The 20,837-nt window shown below is 35.9% G+C and overlaps 1 protein-coding gene across 1 annotated transcript in view; it reads right to left on the bottom strand.

Moving 5' to 3' along the window:
* GABRA3 (gamma-aminobutyric acid type A receptor subunit alpha3) overlaps positions 1-20,837 on the bottom strand; it is a 369,246-nt gene that overhangs the window by 287,141 nt on the left and 61,268 nt on the right. The window lies entirely within an intron of this gene.

The raw sequence follows: 20,837 nt of genomic DNA, 5'->3' as shown, positions 1-20,837 counted from the left end.
AGAACTTGTGAAGTTAACAGCCCAGAGGCACAGGCTTACTAAAGACTGAGACCTAATCATAGGACAATAGGACACTTCCCCCCACATCTCACCATCACATTACGAAAGGCCTATATACAGCAGTTCCTTATAGCTAGTATATCATTTCCAACTGCCAAGAAAAAATTACAAGGCATGCCAAAAGGTGAAAAAACACAATTTGAAGAAACAGAACAAGCATCAGAAACAGGCATGACAAGGATGTTGGAATTATTGGACCAGGAATTTAAAACAACTGTGGTTAATACACTAAAGGCACTCATGGACAGCATGCAAGAACAAATGGGCAATGTAAGCAGAGATGGAAATCTTAAGAAAGAACCAAAAAGAAATGCTAGAAATCAAAAGTACTATGCCAGAAATGAAGAATGCTTTTATGGGCTTATTAGTAGACTGGACACAGCTGAGGTAAGAATCTCTGCACTAGGGGATATAGCAATAAAAACTCCAAAACTGAAAAGCAAAGAGAACAAAGACTGCAAAAAAAAAAAAAAGAACACAAAATCCAAAGATTTGGGACAACTACAAAAATTGTGACATATGCATAATGGGAATAACAGATACAGAAGAAAAAGAAAAAGGAATGAAAGAAATATCTGAAACAATGACTGAGAATTTCTCCCAAAATAATGTTAGACACCAAACTACTGATCCAGGAGCTCATAGAACACTATACAAGAAAAATGCTCTCTACAAAAATAAACTACACCTAGGCATATCACTTTCAAACTACAGAAAATCAAAGATAAAGAAAAAATCATGTTTTAATTACTATAGCTTTGTAGTACAGTTTGAAATCAGAAAGTGTGGTGTCTCTGGATTTGTTCTTCTTCCTCAAGATTGTTTTGGCTATTTGGGGTCATTTGTAGTTCCAAAGAAATTTCACGATGGTTTTTCTATTTTGTGAAAAATGCCATTGGAATTTTAATAGGGATTGCATTATATATACAGATGGCTTCGGGTAGCATGGACATTTTAACAATATTAATTCTTTCAATCCATGAACACAGAACATCTTTCCACTTATTTGTGTTTTCTTCAACTTCTTTCATCAAAATTTGCAGTTTTAATTGTACAGATATTTCACTTCCTTGGTGAAACTTATTCCTGGTATTTTATTGTTGTTGATGCTTTTGTGAATGGGATAGTTTTCTTTACTACTTCTTGAGATATTTTGTTGTTACTATATAGTAGAAATGCAACTAATTTCCTACAGATCTTAAACCCTGCAACTTTATTGAATTCATTAATTAGTTCCAACAGATTTTGCTTCGTGACTTTCTATATATAAGATTATATCATCTGCAAATAACAATTTGCTTCTACCTTTCTTTTTGGATGCATTTTATTTCTTTGTCTTGCCTGATTGCTTTAGCTAGAACTTCTAGTACTATGTTGAATAAGAATGGTGAGAGCGGGCACCCTTTTCTTGTTTCTAATCTTAGAGAAAAAGCCTTCAAACTTTCACTGTTGAGTATGATTTTTGTTGTGGTTTTGTCATATATCACCTTTATTATGTTGAGGTACATTCTTCCTGTATCCAATTTGTTGAGAGGTTTTTATCATTACAGGATGCTGCATTTTCTCAAATGTGTTTTCTGCATCTACTGAGATGATTATATGATTTTTGTTTTTTATTCTATTAATGTGGTATATCAAAATTATTGATTTTTGTATGTTGAACTATCCTTGCATCCCAGGGATAAATACCACTTGGTCATGGAGTGCAATCCTTTAAATGCATTGTTGAATTTAATTTGGTAATATTTGTTGAGAATTTTTGCATCTATATTCACCAGGGATATTGGTCTATAGTTCTCTTGAGGTATCCTTCTCCAGCTTTGGTATCAAGGTAATGCTGGCGTCCTAAAATTAGTTTTGGAGTGTTCCTCCCTTTTGAAATTTTGCCCAACCCCTGGCAACCAACAATCTACTCTTAGTTTCTAGAGTTCAGCTATTTTAGATTCCACTTATAAGTGAAATCATACAGTATTTGTCTTTATCTGCTTGATTATTTCACTGAGTATAAATGACCTTAAGTTCCATCCATGTTGTCACAAATGTCAGGATTTCCTTCTTTTTTATGGCTAATATTCAATTGCATATATATACCGTGTTTTTTAATCCATTCATCCATCAAAAGACACTTAGATTGTTTCCATGTTTTGGCTATTATAAATAATGCTGCACTGAACTTGAGGATGCAGATATCTCTTGGAGATACCAATGTCACTTCCTTCAGATATATACCCAGAAGTGAGATTTATAGACTATATGGTAGTTTTAATTTGTTGAAGGACCTCCATACTGCTTACTATGATGACTGTACCATTTACATTCCCACCAACAGTGCACAGCAGTTTCCTTTTCTACACATCCTCCAACACTTGTTAGCTCTTGTCTTTTTTGATAATAGTCATTCTAACAAGTGTGATGTGATATGTCATCGTGGTTTTGATTTACATTACCCTGAGAATTTTTTTGTTAAGAGCCTTTTAATGTACCTGTCAGTCATTTGTATATCTTGTTTGAGAAAATGCCTATTCGGGTCCTTTGCTCATTTTTTAATTGGGTTGTTTTGTTTTGATTTTGTTATTGAATATTATGAAGGTTATTCAAATATGTTTTGGATATTAACCCTTTATCAGATACATGGCTTGTAAATATGTTCTCCCATTCTGTAGGTTGCCTTTTCATTGTGTTTATTGTTTCTTTTTTTTTTAAAGATTTTATTTATTTATTTGACAGAGAAACACAGCAAGAGAGGGAATACAGCAGGGGGAGTGGGAGAGGGAGAAGCAGGCTTCCCGCGGAGCAGGGAGCCCGATGCGGGGCTTGATCCCAGGACCTGGAATCATGACCTGAGCCGAAGGCAGACGCTTAACGACTGAGCCACCCAGGCGCCCTATTGTTTCTTTTTTATGCAGAAGCATTTTAGTTTGATGTATTCCCATTTGTCAACTTTTGATTTGTTGCTTGCACTTTTGGTATAATATCTAAGAAGCTATTGTCAATTCCAATGTCATGGAGATTTTCCCTTTTGTTTTCTTCTAGAAGTTTTATGGTTCCAGGTTTTACATTTAAGATTTAATCCATCTCAAGTTAATTTTTATGAGTGGTGCAAGATGGGGTCCAATTTTATTCTTTTGTATGTGAATATCCACTTTTCCAGCATTATTTGTTAAAGAGACTATCCTTTCCCCATTGAGTATTCTTGGCTGCTTTGTCAAGTATTAGTTGACCATATATATGTAGGTTTATATCTGGGCTCTCAAGTCTTGTTTCATTGGTCTATGTGTCTGTTCTTCATACCATACTGATTTGATTGCCATAGCTTTTTAATACAGTTTTACATTAGGAAGCATGATGCCTCCAGCTTTGATATTCTTTCTCAGGATTGCTTTGGCTATTTAGGGACTTTGGTGGTTCCATACAAATTTTAGGATTATTTTCTATTGCTGTTGAAAATGCCATTGGAATTTTGATAGGGATTGCATTAAACCTATAGATCTCTTTGGGTAGTATGGACATTTTAACAATATTAATTTTTCTGATCTGTATACTTGGGATATCGTTTTCAGTGTCTAGACCTCTTACTGCTTTAGTTAAATTTATTCCTAAGAATATTATTTTTATGATATGGTGAAGGGAATTGTTTTCTAAATTATTTTTCCAGATCATTCACTTTTAGGATATACAAACAATTCATTTTTGTGTTTTAATTTTGTATCCTACAACTTTGCTGAATTCATATATTAATTCTAACAATTTTTTTGTGGAAACTTTAAGGTTTTCTAAATATAAGATCATGTCATCTACAAACAGGAAATTTAACTTCTTACTTATAACTTGGATGCCTTTTATTTTTCTTGCCTAGTTGTTCTGGCTAGGACTTCCAATACTATGATGAATAGGAGTGGTGAGAGTGGCACTTTTGTCTTATTCCTGATCTTAGAGGAAAAGCTTTCAGCCTTTTACCATTGAGTATTATGTTGGCTGTGGGTTTCTCATATATGACTTTTATTATGTTGAAGTACATTCCTTCTATACCCAAATTGTTGAGAGTTTTTATCATAAAAAGATGTTAAATTATTTCAAATGCTTTCTCTGAATTTCTTGAAATTATCATATGCTTATTATCCTTCGTTCTATTAATATGGTTATCACATTTATTGATTTGTGTATGTTGAACCATCCTTGCACCCTAGAGATAAATCCAGTTTGATCATGGTGTATGTTTTTTTTAATGTCCTGTTGAATTTGGTTTGTTAGTATTTTGTCATAATATTTGCATCTGTATTCATCAGGGTATTGGCCTGAGTTTCCTTTCCTTGTAGTGTCCTTATCTGGCACTGGTATCATGGTATTGCTGGCCTCATAAATAAGTTTGGTAGTGTTCCTTCATCTTCAAATTTTGGAAGAATTTGAGAAGCATCAGCCTTAATTCTTCTTTAAATATTTGGTAAATTCACCAGTGAAACTATTTCTCCTGGGTGTGTCTTTGTTGGGAGCTCTTGATTACTACTTCAATCTCCTCACTCTGATTGTTCTGTTCAGATTGTCTATTTCTTCATGATTCAGTCTTAGTAGGTTTTATATTTCTAGGAATTTATCTGTTTTTTTTTTCTGTTATCCAATTTCTTGGTATATAATTGTTCAGAGTAGTGTTATGATACTTTGTATTTTGTGGTATCAGTCATAATGTTTCCTCTTTCATTTATAATTGTGTTTGACACAATTTCTTGGTTAATCTAGGTAGATTTGTCAATTTTGTTTATCTTTTTGAAAAACTAACTCTTGGGGCATCTGGGTGGCGCAGTCAGTTAAACATTTGCCTTTGGCTCAAGTCATGATCTCAGGGCTCAGGGTCCTGGGATTGAGCTTCATGTTGGACTCCCTGATCAGCAGGGAGTCTGCTTCTCTCTCTCTCCCCCAACCCCCGCTCCCTGCTCATGCACACGTGTGTGCACGCTCTCTCTCTCAAATAAATAAATAAAATATTTTAAAAAACATAACTCTTGGTTTTTATTTTTTTGCTATTTTCTTTCTGGTCTCCATTCCATTTATTTCTGCTCTAATTTTTATTATATCCTTCCATATGCTAACTTTGGGCTTAATTTGTTATTCTTTTTCTAGTTCCTTGAGGTATAAAATTAGGTTGTTTATTTAAGATCTCTTTTTCACATTATAGGTGTTTATCAGTATAAACTTCCCTCTTAGAACTGCTTTTGCTGTATCCCATATGTTTCCATATGTTGTGTTTCCATTTTAATTTGTTTGTAGATACTTTCTGATTTCCATTTTGATTTCTTCTTTGACCCACTGATTTGTTATTAGTGTGTTATTTTGCATGCATTTGTAAATTTTCCACTTTTCTTGCTATTATTGATTTCTAGTTTCATGCCATTGTGGTCAAAAACAATATTTGATATGATTTCACTTATCTTAAATTTGTTAAGATTTGCTTTGTGACACAACATATGATCTATGCTAGAAAAAGTACCATGTACACTTGAGAAGAATGTGTATTGCGTTGCCATTGGACAGAATGTTCTGTATAGGCCTGTTAGGTTCATTTGGCCTAGTATAGTTCAAATCTGCTGTTTCTTTATTGATTTTTTTGTCAGGATTATCTATTCAATGTTGAAAGTGGGGTATTGAAGACTATTTTATATGATGTAAGTATAGCCACTCCCAATATCCATTCCTTCACTTTGAGCCTATGAGTGTCTTTAAAGCTGAAGTAAATCTCTGGTAGGCAACATAGAGGAGTTGGGTCTTGTTTTTTCAGGTTTTTTTTTTTTTTTAACTCTATTCAGCAACTCTGTGTCTTTTGGTTGGAGTATTTAATCCATTTATGTTTAAAGTAACTACTGATACATAAGAACTTAATATTATCATCCTGTTAATTGTTTTCTGGCTACTTTATAGCTTTTTTGTGCCCTTCTTACTATCTTCCTTTATGATTTGATGATTTATGTAGTGATATACTTTCATTCCTTTCTCTTTATCTTTTGTATAATTTCTATGGGCTTCTACTTTGTGGTTACCACCAGACTTACATAAAACATATTGTGGTTACGATAGCTTATTTTGAGCTAATAACAACTTAACTTCAATTGCATACAAAAAGTACCCTTTTACTCCCCCAAACACATTTTATATTTTATATCTTTTTATGTTGTATATCCATTAAAAAATTATTGTGGTCATGTTTATTTTTAATATTTTTTGACATTTATACTAGAGTTAAAAATGACATAAATAACAAAAATTTGGAAAAATACTTTTATAGAAACTGCAGAAATAAGATATATAAAGATACAAAATGGCTGATAAGTACAGATGCATCATTAGTTATTATAGAAAGCCAAATTAACACTATAATGAGATATCACTATACATTCCCTGGGATGGATAAAGATAAACTTATTTTCACTGTTGTTAAGTATGTAAAACAAATGGAACTCATACATGAAGGGTGGAAGTATAAAATGGTACAACCATTTTGAAAATCTCTTTGGCAGTTTCTCATAAAATTTAACATAAGCCTCTACCTATAGTCTGGCAATACTATTCATAGGTATATAACCAATAGAAAGAAAATTATATGTTCACAAAAAGACTTGTACAAGAAAGCTCATAGCAGCTTTATTTGTAATAGCTAAAAAATGGAGGAAAAACAAAGTCCACAGCAATAGAATATATAAACAAACTATGGCATAGCCATACAGTTGAGTTTTAGTCAATACTAAAATGAACAAACTACTGATAAATGCAGCATGCAGAGATCTCAAAAACATGATGCTAAGCAAAAGAAGTGAGATAAAAGAATATATACCCTATGATTCCATTTATATAAAGAACAGAAACAGGCAAAAGTAATTTATAATGGAGAAGTCAGAACAATGGTAACTTAAGGGAGTGGAGAGTGACTAGAAGGGACACAGAGAACTTTCTAGGGTCATGGAATGTTCTTCACCTCAATCTAGGTAATGCTTTCATGAATGCATTTTTTTTTCAAAATTCATCTTTTTGTTTAAGATTTGTGATTTTCCCTGTATGCATATGTATTACATAATAATAAAATACTGTTAGAAAACAAAAACAAAATAATCATCTGAATATTACTATAACTATTAAAGAAATGAAAAACTAAAATTTTCTTACAGAGAAACTCTAGGCCAAATTGGCTTCACTGCAATTTCCACCAATCATTTAAGAAAGAAAGAATTACAATCTAACTAAAATTCTTCTATAGAGTAAACAAAGGTACAACAGTCCCAAAATAATTTTATGAGGCTAGCATAACTTTGACACTAAAACCTGATAAATATTTTCTGATTCATAGTCATGAATGAACAAATCATAAAAACTGTTCATAAATCATATTTAACAATATATAAACAGCCTAATATATCATGACCTAGTTGGGTTTATCTCAGAAATGCAATTCTGGTTAACATTTTTAAAATGTAATTCACCACATTTACATTTTAGAGAAGAATATTTTGATTATGCAAAGAGGCATAGAAAAAAAGCTTTTGATAAAATTCGGTGTTCATTCTTTCCCAAAAAATAGCAAACAAAGAACACAAGAGAGCTTCCTTAATATGGTACAATGTATCTATAAAAATACTTATTGAAAACATCACACTTATCTGTAATATATTAAAACACTTCTCTTCGACATTGAGAATATGACAAGATGGGTACCATCATCACTACTATTCAACATTATAGTGGAACCCCTATTTAGTTCAGTTCATTAAGAATAAAAAAAGAAATTAAAACATAAATATGGGAAAAGAAATATAAAATTATTCTTATTCGTAGATTATATTATCGATTACATAGAAAAATCTAAAAGAATCTATGGATAAACTATTATATTAAGAAGGAACTTTAGGGGCGCCTGGGTGGCTCAGTCGTTAAGCGTCTGCCTTCGGCTCAGGTCATGATCCCAGAGTCCTGGGATCGAGCCCCACATCGGGCTCCCTGCTCAGCGGGAAGCCTGCTTCTCCTTCTCCCACTCTCCCTGCTTGTGTTCCCTTTCTTGCTATGTCTCTGTCAAATAAATAAATAAATAAATAAAAGAAGGAATTTAGTAAAATTGCTAAATGATATACAAAAATCTGTTTTCTTTTTTTTAAGATTTTATTTATTTATTTGAGAGAGAGAGAGACAGAGATAGCGAGAGAGAGAGAGAGCATGAGTGGGGAGGAGAGGGAGAAGCATGCTCCTCACTGAGCAGGGAGCCCGATGTGGGGCTCGATCCCAGGACCCTGGGATCATGATCTGAGCCAAAGGCAGATGCTTAACCAACTGAGCCACCTAGGCGCCCCTCAAAAATCAGTTTTCAATAAATGACCAAGAAACATCTAAGTTGTTAAAAGATTCCAGTTATAATAGCATCAAAAATATCTATTCAGATATGCTTCTGGAAAAAAAAGCCATGAGAGCCAACAATCCTCTATAACTAGGAAAAACTAAATAATTGACAAGAATAATTTTAAATGTACCAGATAGTGAGGGAAACAACAAGGATTAAATAAATTAATGTTCCAAGGAAGGCAAAACCTTTCCAAAGTGAAATGACAATCCCCAACTGTTTTTCTCCCCTGGAAAATGTACCAACACCTAAGAACAGGTTGAGGATCAGGTTTACCCAGGCAAAAAGCCTCTACTGGAAGAAAAACCAACAAAGCTTTTAACAGTTTGACAGGGCTAGTTGACAAATTGAAAAGTTGATGAGACTTAAATGCTCGGCAGATTTCCCCTACCAGACATTTGCTGACTTCTGGTAATGCACAAGAATACAGGGAGCTAGGTCAAATACTTCTAAAAGGTAAAAGCAACCACCCAGTTCTTAGGAAACAAACGTGCTAGAATTTGAAGCCATAAGAGGCTGCAAACTGTGAATGGCAGATGTGGATCCTCTACAGTCTTTCAACAACTTAAAAAACAAAGACCCACCAAGGTTTTACATTCTAGAGAAGAACAAATCAGATGTAAACTGAGATTTATTAAAACTGCCGTCTAGCCCTCACTCAGCTCAGTATCTAATTGGATTGAGGTAAGCATTCCCTTAACCCTATCTGTCTAAAAGGGGAAAGGTGGAACTCTCTTTAGAATATCTCATCAAGAGCCTTTGTGGTTCTTTTATACATGGTACAAGACTTGCAATAAAAAATTACTATAACAGCCAAAATCCAGAATATTGACCACACCAAATGCTGGTGAGGATGTGGAGCACAGGAATTCCTATTCATTAGTGTTGGGAATAAAAAATGGTAAGACAGTTTGGAGGTTTCTTACAAAACTGAAAGTAATTTTACTCTACGATGCAGCAATCAGGCTCCTTGGTATTTACCCAAAGTAGTTGAAAACTTATGACCACGTGAAAAGCTACACACAAGTGTTTATAGCAACTTTATTCATAATTTCCAAAACCTGGAAGCAACCAAGATGTCCCTTAGTAGGTGAATAGATAAATAAACTGTGATACATCGACATGGAATCTTATTCAGTGTTAAAATGAGCAAAGAGTGCACTTATGATGAGCACAGAGTGATGTATGGAAGTGTTGAATCACTATATTGTACAGCTTAAACTAATATAATACTGAATGTTTACTCAATGGAATTAAAATAAAAACTTAAAAAAAGAAGTAAGCTATCAAGTATGAAAAGGCATGGAGGAATCTTTAATGTGTATTACTAAGTGAAAGAAGCCAATCTGAAAAGGTTTCATACTGTATGATTCTAACTATATGACACTGAAAAAGGCAAAACTATGAGACAGTAAAAAGATTAGTAGTGGTTTTTGTTTTGTTTTATTTTGTGGAACTACATAGATTGATTCTAAAATCTACTTAGAAGTGAAAAAGCTAAAAAATAGCTTTCCAGGTACTTGTTAGCTATTTGTATATCTTTGGAAAAATGTCTATTCAGGTCCTTTGCCTGTTTTTAAATTAGATTGTTTATTTGATATTAAGTTGTACAAGTTCTTTATATATTTTGAACATGAGCCCAAATTACTGTTTTTGATTTTGGGGGGGTGGAATAGTAGTGTGATTCCTGGATATAAACTAGTTTTATTTGTTAACTTTTTGAGGAACCTCTATACTGTTTTCCAGAGTGGCTGCACCAGTTTACATTTCCACCAACAATGCAAAAAGGTACCTTTTTTCCACATCCTTGCCAACACTTGTTGTTTCCTGTGTTGTTGATTTTAGCCATTCTGACAGGTGTGGGGTGACAACTCATTGTAGTTTTGATTTGCATTTCTCTGATGTTCAGTGTTGATCATCTTTTCATGTGTCTATTGGACATCTGTGTCTTCTTTAGAAAAATGTCTATTCATGTCTTCTGCCCATTTTTAATTGGATTATTTATTTTGGGGTGTAGAATTTTATAAGTTGTTTATATATTTTGGAGTCTAACCTTTTATCAAATATGTCATTTGCAAATATCTTCTCCCATTCCGTGGGTTGCCTTTTAGTTTTGTTGATTACTTCCTTTGCAGTACAGAAGCTTTTTAATTTGATGTATTCCCACTTGTTTATTTTTGCTTTTGCTGTCTTTATTTCTGGTGTCAAATCAAAAAAATTAAAAAATTCACCTGAACATGATTTTCTTAGTCACAATAGTAATGAAAACAATAATAATGTTGAAACTATTATGCTCCAGACGTTATTTTAATTACTTTATGTGTATCATCTCACAATCCTTATGTAAACATATTCTGTGATTGCTATCATTTATCCCCATTTTACAAATAAGTAAACTGAAGCTTAGAGAGGTTAAATAATATGCTCCAGGTTAAAAAGCTATTTCTGGGTATGTGGTTTATGCCCAAAGCTGATGTTCTTTTTTTAAGATTTATTTATTTATTTGTGAGAGAGAGAGAGAGAGAGCACGCGCACAGGCAGAGAGAGAAGCAGGCTCCCCGCTGAGCAAGGAGCCTGATGCGGGACTCGATCCCAGGACTCTGGGATCATGACCTGAGCCCAAGGCAGACGCTTAACTGACTGGGCCACCCAGGTGTCCCCCAAAGCTGATGTTCTTTTGCTCAACATTTTGTTTGTAAGATTCAGATTGCTGTATATTATATATTTTTACAAATACTGTGATTGTGGCTTGACAAATATATGTATTTAATCAAATTGGCCTGTCTAAACTCAAGCAGGTCCTTGGTACTACTCAACAATCCAACCACATGTCTTTTCCATCCGTTTTCACACTCTCCTTGAAGACTATGTCCCACTTCCTCTTTAATGAAACCATCAATACCTCCTTCCCATCCCCCCCTCTCACTTGGTGACCTTGCTTCCTGTTTCACTGAGAATAGATAGGGGATCCAAAGAAAATGTCTACCAGCTTACAATATCTACCCACCCACTAGCATCATGCCTATATATTATGCCTTCTTTCCAGTACTATGGATAAAGTATCCTTACTCCTACATTTCCACTTTTGCACTGGTTGCCATCTACGTTTCTTCAAGGACAGAACTGCAAATATTCTACCCTCTGCCTTGTGTATCATTTCTCCCTCTTGACTGGATCGTCCACATCAGTATTGAGTAATATATCCCATCAGTAAAATCTTTCTTTAAATCCCACATCTCTTCTCAGCTACAGCCTCATTTCTTTGCTCTCCTTTACAGTAAAACTCAAAAGTGTTGTCTAAACTCACTAGCCCAAATCTCTCTTCTTCTGTTCTCTCTTGAGAGAGAGAACACCACCACCACTCCACTGATAATTTTATATAGGATACCACTTAACTTCACCTTTGCCAAATCCTTTGCCAAATCCAAATCCTATGGACAATGCCCACAACTTTACAGCAACATTTTTAAATTTAATTTAATTTTTTATTTTATTATGTTATGTTAATCACTATACAATACATCATTAGTTTTTGATGTGTTGATCCACGATTCATTGTTTTTGTATAACACGCAGTGCACCATGCAGTACGTGCCCTCCTTAATACCCACCACCGGGCTAACCCATCCCCCCACCCCCTCCCCTCTAAAACCCTGTTTGTTTCTCAGAGTCCACAGTCTCTCATGGTTCATCTCTCCGTCTGATTTTCCCCCTTCATTTTTCCCTTCCTTCTCCTAATGTCCTCCATGCTATTCCTTATGTTCCACAAATAAGTGAAACCATAAATAAATGGTGCTAGGAAAATTGGACAGCCACATGCAAAAGAATGCAACTTGACCATTCTCTAACACCATATACAAAGATAAACTCAAAATGGATGAAAGACCTCAATGTGAGATAGGAATCCATCAAAATCCTAGAGGAGAACATAGGCAGTAACCTCTTCGACATTGGCCACAGCAACTTCTTTCAAGATACATCTCCAAAAGCTAGTGAAACAAAAGTAAAAATGAACTTTTGGGACTTTACAACAACATTTGACATAAGTGAGCACTCACTCCTTCTTGAAACATTTTCTTTATTTGGCTTCCAGAATACCATTATTCTTCCCTCTTTATTTTCCTCCTACCCCACTGGCTGTTTGCTCATCATTAGTCTCTTTGCTGGCCATTCTTCATTTCTCTGCCACTAATATTGGAAAACCCTGAGGTTTAATGCTTAAAACTTTTCTTTCTCTGCTCATTCCTTAGGTGATCTCCTCTAGTCTCTTCATTTTAAATAAGTTTATATGCTTACAACTCCAGAATTTATGTTTCTAGACTGGATCTTTTCCCTGAAGGGCACCTCAAACTTAACATATCCAAAATCAAAAATACAGATTTCTACCTTTAAACCTGTTCAACCTACAGTCTTCATAATATCATAAAATAACAACTACAACCTTCCCATTACAGATGCCACAAAGAACTTGAGAATTATCTTAACTTCATTTTCTCATATCCTACATCCAATCCATAAGCAAATCCTTTTGGCTCTGCTTCCAAAAGCACATTCGTAATCTAATCACATCTCACTATACCCATTTTTAACTGTTATCACTCTAGTCTTGGCCATCATCATCTTTAGCCTGGCCTATTTTAATAGCCTCATAAATTCCTGCTTCCACCTTTGAACCCCTACTGCCTATTCTGTCTGCAACCAGAGTGAGCCTTTCAAAATATACAAAATATTATGTTCACTCATCTGTTTGCAATTCTCCAATCTGTCACATCATTCAGAGTCAAAGCCAAAGTTTTCATAATGGCCTACAAAACTCTAAATAACTTTTTAAGCAATTTTTTTTTAAGATTTTATTTATTTGCGAGAGAGAGAATGAGAGACAGAGAGCATGAGAGGGAGGAGGGTCAGAGGGAGAAGCAGACTCCCCGCTGAGCAGGGAGCCCGATGCGGGACTCGATCCCAGGACTCCAGGATCATGACCTGAGCCGAAGGCAGTCGCTTAACCAACTGAGCCACCCAGGCACCCTCTAAATAACTTTTTAAACTTTATCTCCTACTATTCTCCTTCTCCATCACTTCACTCTTTGCTATTCTCAAATACATCAAGTGTGAGTTCACCTCTTCCTGGAACCCTCTCTGTCAGTGCATGGCTCCTTCCCTTCTTTCAGGTCTCTGTTCAGATGTAACTTCAATAGAGAGGACTTTACTATCTTATTAAATTAAAACTTAACAATCACCTATACCCACATACTCTTTCCCCTTTACTGTGTTATATTCTCCATAACACTTACCATCTGACCAACTCTATTAGTTTATTTTCTATCCCCTCACCAGAATATAATCTTCATGGGGGCAAACAACTTGCCTGATTTTTTTTCTACTGGCTTGTCCTCAGAAAATATAACAGTTCCTCACATACAAAAAGTGTCTGATAAATATTTATTGAAAGAATACATGAGCAAATGAAGCATTGCATTTATAATTCCCTTTCCCTTCATATAAAGCATTCGAATAAACAATAGCAAAAAGAATGAAAAAATAAGTGGTTTGTCTACCTAGTTTTTTAAAGGAATTCTGATGAGATATACAATTTAGAAATGATTAGTTTCCTATTGGTGCTATAACAAATTACCACAAACCTACTGGGTTAAAGCAACACAGATTTATCCTCTTACAATTCTAGAGGCTAGAAATCTAAAATTGGTTGGCAGGTTTACCTTTCTACTGGAGGTTTTAGGGGAGAATCTATTATTTGCCTTTACCAGCTTCTAGTGCATACCCTCAATCATTGTCTCATGGCTCTTTCCTCCATCTTCAAAGCAGCAGCACAGTATCCAGTTTCTTCAATTCTTTTTTTTTTTTAAAGATTTTATTTATTTTTTAGAGAGCGAGCGAGAGAGAGACAGCCTGAGAGGGGCGAGGGTCAGAGGGAGAAGCAGGCTCCCCGCTGAGCCGGGAGCCTGATGTGGGACTCGATCCCAGGACCCTGGGATCACGACCTGAGCCGAAGGCAGACGCTTAACCATCTGAGCCACCCAGGCGCCCCCAGTTTCTTCAATTCTTAATATCTTCCTTCTCTCTCTCTCTCTCCCCTCCCTCCTCGCCCTTGGCTTTCATTGCAACATGTCCATCTTTGATTCTGACCTTCTTGCCTTTCTCTTACAAGGACCTTTGTAATTACATTGGGCCCACCCAGATAATGCAGCATAATCTCCCCACCTCAAGATCCTTAACTTAATCATATCTGCAAAGTCCCTTTTGCTATGTCCAGTAGCATATTAACAGATTCCTGGGATTAGGAGATGGACATCTTTTGAGGGACATCATTCAGCCTACCACAAGGTTGATGAGCAATTCAAAAAATAAAATAGGTAACACTTATGTAGTGCTTACCATGCACCAGGCCATTATTCTAAGGACTTTATATATAGCAACTTATTGGATTTTTTAAAAAAATTATTGAACTTTAATTTCTTAGGATGCTGTATGTAAAGCCACACTAATTAGTAGTTACTATTCTAAGTCATGCTAATTGGTAGTCACTATTATTACCTCAAATTCTAATACATTAGGAAACTAAGACACAGAAAAATCAGGTAACTTGAGCACCAAATTTCCAACATGTTTAATTAAAAAAATTACTTCTACAGATCAACACTGAAAGCTAGAAAATAATGAGATATTCCTTCAAAGTTCTGGAAAATGGGATGTGAGGGCGATCTGGCTGCGACATCTGTCACCCCATTGATCGCCAGGGTTGCTTCCGCTGATCTGGCTGGCTAGGCGGGTGTCCCCTTCCTCCCTCACCGCTCCATGTGCGTCCCTCCCGAAGCTGCGCGCTCAGTCGAAGAGGACGACCTTCCCTGATAGAGGAGGACCGTTCTTCGGTCAAGGGTGTACGAGTAGCTGCGCTCCCCTGCTAGAACCTCCAAACAATCTCTCAAAGTTCTGGAAAATGATTATTTACAACCTAGAATTCTGTACCAGACAAAGTACTAAGCAATTTTGAAGCTAAAATGAATGTTTTTAGAGGTGCCTGGCTGGCTCAGTTGGAAGAGTACGTGACTCTTAATCTCAGGGTCATGAGTTCGAGCCCCACTTTGGGTGTAGAGATTACTTCAAAAAAATAAATAAACTTAAAATAAAGTAAAATAAAATAAATGTTTGTACAGACATCTGAGAGCTAAAACATTTTACCATCAACACACTCTTTCTCGGGGAGCTATTAGAAGAGGTCCCCCAGTAAAATAGTCACAATTTAAGAAAGAGAAAGAAATGAGATACAAAAAACAGGAATTCCAGCCCCAAATAGTACAAAATGAAACTCCCAAATTGTCCTTATAATGGATATTCCTAGGATGATAGCTGTGTAGCCGACCTAGAAGAGCAGCTGGTCCAAACTGAAGCAAACTGAGGGCTCCAACCAAAAATATGCAATTGAGAGCTTACTATTTATTAACATATTTAAAAGATATTTATGCTTAATGATCGATAAAGACAAAAGGAAACAGACAAATAAACAAGGTACCATGAACTCCAGGAAAGGCAACAGGTTGTATAAGAGAACTGTGACCGGGGCGCCTGGGTGGCTCAGTCGTTAAGCGTCTGCCTTTGGCTCAGGTCATGATCCCGGGGTCCTGGGATCGAGCCCCGCGTTGGGCTCCCTGCTCTGCAGGAAGCCTGCTTCTCCCTCTCCCACTCCCCCTGCTTGTGTTCCCTCTCTCACTGTGTCTCTCTCTGTCAAATAAATAAATAAAAATCTTAAAAAAAAAAAAAGAGAACTGTGACCATGTTGTACTATGTTACCAAATTCCATTGATAGGATAGGAAAAAGAGGTAGTAGGTGTGTCTGAGTGTGTATATGTCTGTGTGTGTTGGTCAATTGGAATGAATGTCTGTGAGAAAGTTGTCCTCATCATTCATATAGAAAGCAAATGGATAATATAAAAAATAGAAAAACACAAAGAAATAACAGTTTATAGAAGTTATTTAGAAATAGGGAAATGACAGAAAAAATGTGTAAAGTTTCAAGTGATTAGGTCAGGGTACAAAGAATCAGATGTGAAAGGAATTAGGGCAGGAGACAATTTTTTTCTTTTGAAGTTTAATATTACTATCTGACTTAAAATCATGTATATGTGGGACATTGGTAGAAAAAAAGGCTTTGTGACAGTCTAAGACAGATTAGGTCTAGGTCTTAGTCTTATTTCATGGTTTGTTGTATGACTTTTGGACAAGAGAAACAGATTCTGCCTGCCAAAAGACAAAAATAATGACAGTCAGTATTGAGGTTTTAGCTGAGAATGGAAGAAAAAATAAATTTTTACTGGTACCAAACTACCAAATTACCCAATTTTGTAGTTTTTGCCAGTGCCGCTCAGCTGCTCCAGCATCAGGCATTTATCTAAGTTTGGAAGTTGACTGTACTATTTGATTTATCTATGTGTACATGTTACCTTGAAAAAAATAATTTTAAAAGAATTGTTCTAAATGGAATGAATTACAAGAGATGGTGAGTGAGTCTGCAATATCTATGGTGACCATGCATTCCATTTTGTGCAGAAAACTCTCAGGTTCTACCTGTAGTCCCAGCATAATTTTTCATAGTGCCCACTTTTATTCACAAAAATATTACAATTTGGATTATACATTATAGTTTCTCTACCAGTACATGTAGGGGTTAGAGAGTCTAGACAGATATTTAACAGGACTATTTTCCCAGGGGTTAGTGCATAAAATAGGAAGTTGGATTAAGTAACCAGTAAGGTATTTTCCAACTCTAAACTTCTAGGATTCTGATTTTTTTACTGGACAAATATAATTCATATGGAAGGCAAAAAGATGTTCTGCTGCTTCTATTGGCATAAAATTCAAAACCATCTGTCTGCCAACTATTCATATCAACCACTACCCACCAGCCTTAAGTCATCCCAGGCTCCTCCCCTAATGCAAGAATTTACCACTCAACGTCCCAGATGCTTTTGGCTTATCTCTGACAGAGACATTAAAGTTCACCAAATATTCCTTTTGCTCTCCTGTATTTTCCAGTCCCCTTCATTTTGAGCAGTATTACATGACTAGTTCTGACCAACTAAATGTGTGTAGAAGGGCACGTATCACTTCTGTGGTGAGGTGATGAAAAGCCCCTGTGTCATTCCCCACTTCCTTACTTTTGCCATGAGAATCATGAAGGTCAATGTGCCAAATGATGCAGCCATAAGATGCCATCAGTCTGGGTCCCTGAGTGACTGGAGCAGAGCTCTCCATGCTGACCAGGATTGGAAAGGTAGTTGAAGAAAGAAACAAATGCTAGTTGTGTTTAGACATTAAGACAGGGACAGGGAGGAATCTGTTACCACAGCATTGCCTAGCCAAACCTGACACGCTCTCACTGACAGCCATCTCCAAATTCTTTGCCAAGTGGCTAAGGTTGTCTTTAGTCTCTCTGCTGCCAAGTAATATATATATCTATATATATAGTTTCTGTCTAAAGAAGTAGATAAAGAAAGCCACTTGAGAAGTCATTTATTCTAAGAGAAATGAACAGAATATCTAGTTGTGCTGATCTCCATAGAAAAAGTAATGTGGGACCTGACCATATCTCTTCCTGAGACCAGATGCTCAGGTATGTTTAGACTATAGTCTCATCTCAGTTTGCAACAAATGAAGGTGACCTTTAGGTCTATAACTAGTTTTTTACAGATGAGTTTTATACACAGCTGTTTCTTTGTTTTCCTTATATTTTTTCAACTTAGCATTTCCTGAGAATAAATTATGGGAAATGTCTCAGGTTGAAAGTCATAGTTTCTTTTCTCAAGGAGATCAAAATCTAATAGGGAGGTAGAAAACTAGTCACCTAAATACAGTATAAGGTGGAATCAAGTCAGTGTTGTTTTAGACATGTGTGCTCTGAAGGAGTGAATGATTCAAGAAATCTGTGTTAACTTTCAATAGTTTTACCGAAGTACAACTTTTATCAAAACAATATTTAATGCCCTTGACAAAGACTTGAAGGAGTAAATGTATATGCATTCAAGATAAATTTGGTCAAGATCTCAGAATTGTTATAATATGTCATAAAGATGGATGATCTGGCCCTAGAGGTAGGACCCAAAGCTTTCTACACAAGGCTACTGGAAGAACCTGGCATGCCTTACACATATTAAACTATGCTATCCATGTCTGCTCTTGTCCTGGGAATGGATGCTGCTTCAAACATCTTTATAGTAGAATTAAGTTGACTGATGCACCTTCTGTGGTAAAATCAAACACAGACAAAAGTTTAATACTAGAAGTTGAATCTCAAGTTGAGGATACCTAATCATAAGTACTAACTCCACATCACCCTCTCACTTTTTCTTCAATGGTGTGATTTAACACTTTGGCCTTCCAAAACACTTTCTCTTGGTTTCTCCTTAACATAACTAAGAAAGATCAGATTTTTTTCAAAGAAAAAAAAACTTTTTTTTTTTTAAATACTAAGGGAATTTTTAAGAGCCGAGATCCCTTCAACAGATGAATGGATAAAGAAGATGTGGTCCATATATACAATGGAATATTACTCAGCCATCAGAAAGGATGAATACCCAACTTTTACAGCAACATGGGTGGGACTGGAGGAGATTATGCTAAGTGAAATAAGTCAAGCAGAGAAAGTCAATTATCATATGGTTTCACTTATTTGTGGAACATAAGGAATAGCATGGAGGACATTAGGAGAAGGAAAGGAAAAATGAAGGGGTGGGAAATCGGAGGGAGAGATGAACCATGAGAGACTATGGGCTCTGAGAAACAAACTGAGGGTTTTAGAGGGGAGGGGTGTGGGGGGATTGGTTAGCCCAGTGATGGGTATTAAGGAGGGCATGTACCACATGGAGCACTAGGTGTTATACGAAAACAATGGATCGTGGATCACCACATCAAAAACTAATGATGTATTGTATGGTGACTAACATAACATAATAAAATTAAATTAAAAATAAATAAATAATAAATATTTTTTTAAAAAGTAAAAAAAAAAACCAACATAAATAGTACAAAACACAAAAAGGACACAGTTCAGTGTATATAGACCCCACATACTCCATCTGCTGTCTTCCTCTAAAGAGCTGACACAACCTTGCAGGACCTTGCCTTGATTCCTTCTTTACCTTATGACTACTGTGTTATCTTATTTTCATCAACCTACCACCCAAAGATTCTCCCTGGACACACTAATAACATCCATTGTATGGGGAGAGAGAGAGGGAGAGACAGAAAGAGAGAGACAAAGAGAGATAGACGAGAAATTAATTCCCTCTATATTGACTACTTATTAAAATCCCGTCACTCAAATCTGGCTTTCTAGCTTTAGGCTGAATCATACTCTTCTCTCTCCCTGGTAAATGACCTCACAGATGATATTCTACCCTTACATAAAGGCTGTATTCCCAGGCAAATACAGATATAACACTACCCAAATGAAGTATCCATACACCTATATTTAAATATATTTAGAGAGTAACAAGGCAGGTATGGAGGGAAATGGCATTTCATCATATACAATGTTTCTCAAAGAGTAGTTCCATAATTATATATAGAAGAACCTCTTGCAAAATGAAAATTCCTGTGTATTACAAAAGACTACAGAGTCAGTGTTGGGATGAAACCTACAAATCTGCATCTTTATAACACACCAGATGATTCTTATGTAACTGAAAGTTCGAGAGTCCCTCGAATAAAGAATCAGGCAGGGGCGCCTGGGTGGCTCAGTCATTAAGCATTTGCCTTTGGCTCAGGTCATGGTCCCAGGGTCCTGGGATGGAGCCCCACATTGGGCTCCCTGCTCAGCGGGAAGCCTGCTTCTCCCTCTCCCACTTCCCCTGCTTGTGTTCCCTCTCTCGCTGTGTCTCTCTCTCTCTCAAATAAATAAATAAAATCTTTAAAAAACATTAAAAAAAGAATCAGGCAAAATTAGATTATTAAATTCAGATTATGTTAACACAAAACACCTATTATGTACCCTGATGTATGCAATATGCTTTTACATACATGAACTCCTATCAACTTTACAGCAGCCCTGTCAAAAAGGTCTCATTTTGCTCTCAAGAAAATGGAGACATAGAGAAGTAAAGTGATTTCCCAAGGCTATGCAGCTACTAGAAGCAGTTCCTAGAGTTAAAGTTTAAAGGGTAATGTGCTAGACTTAAAGAGAAGTGTGGGAGGAGGAAGGGGAAATCAAGGAGTAGTAATTGCCTAGACTCTGGAGCCAGAGCTGGCTGTATTAAAATCCCAGTTTTATCACTTCTAGCTCTGTGACCTTGTGAAAGTTATTGAATGCTTCTGTACCTCAGCTTCTGAACTGTAAAATGGGGATAAGACCAAAACCATCCTCATATCTTTATTTTTTTTATTTTTATTTTTTTAA

This window comes from Leptonychotes weddellii, chromosome X (genome assembly GCF_054177405.1).
Source record: "Leptonychotes weddellii isolate Sample4059 chromosome X, ASM5417740v2, whole genome shotgun sequence".
Classification (NCBI taxonomy): domain Eukaryota; kingdom Metazoa; phylum Chordata; class Mammalia; order Carnivora; family Phocidae; genus Leptonychotes; species Leptonychotes weddellii.
Note: the sequence above shows the minus strand (reverse complement) of the source record. Positions and strands in the feature narration are given on the sequence as shown.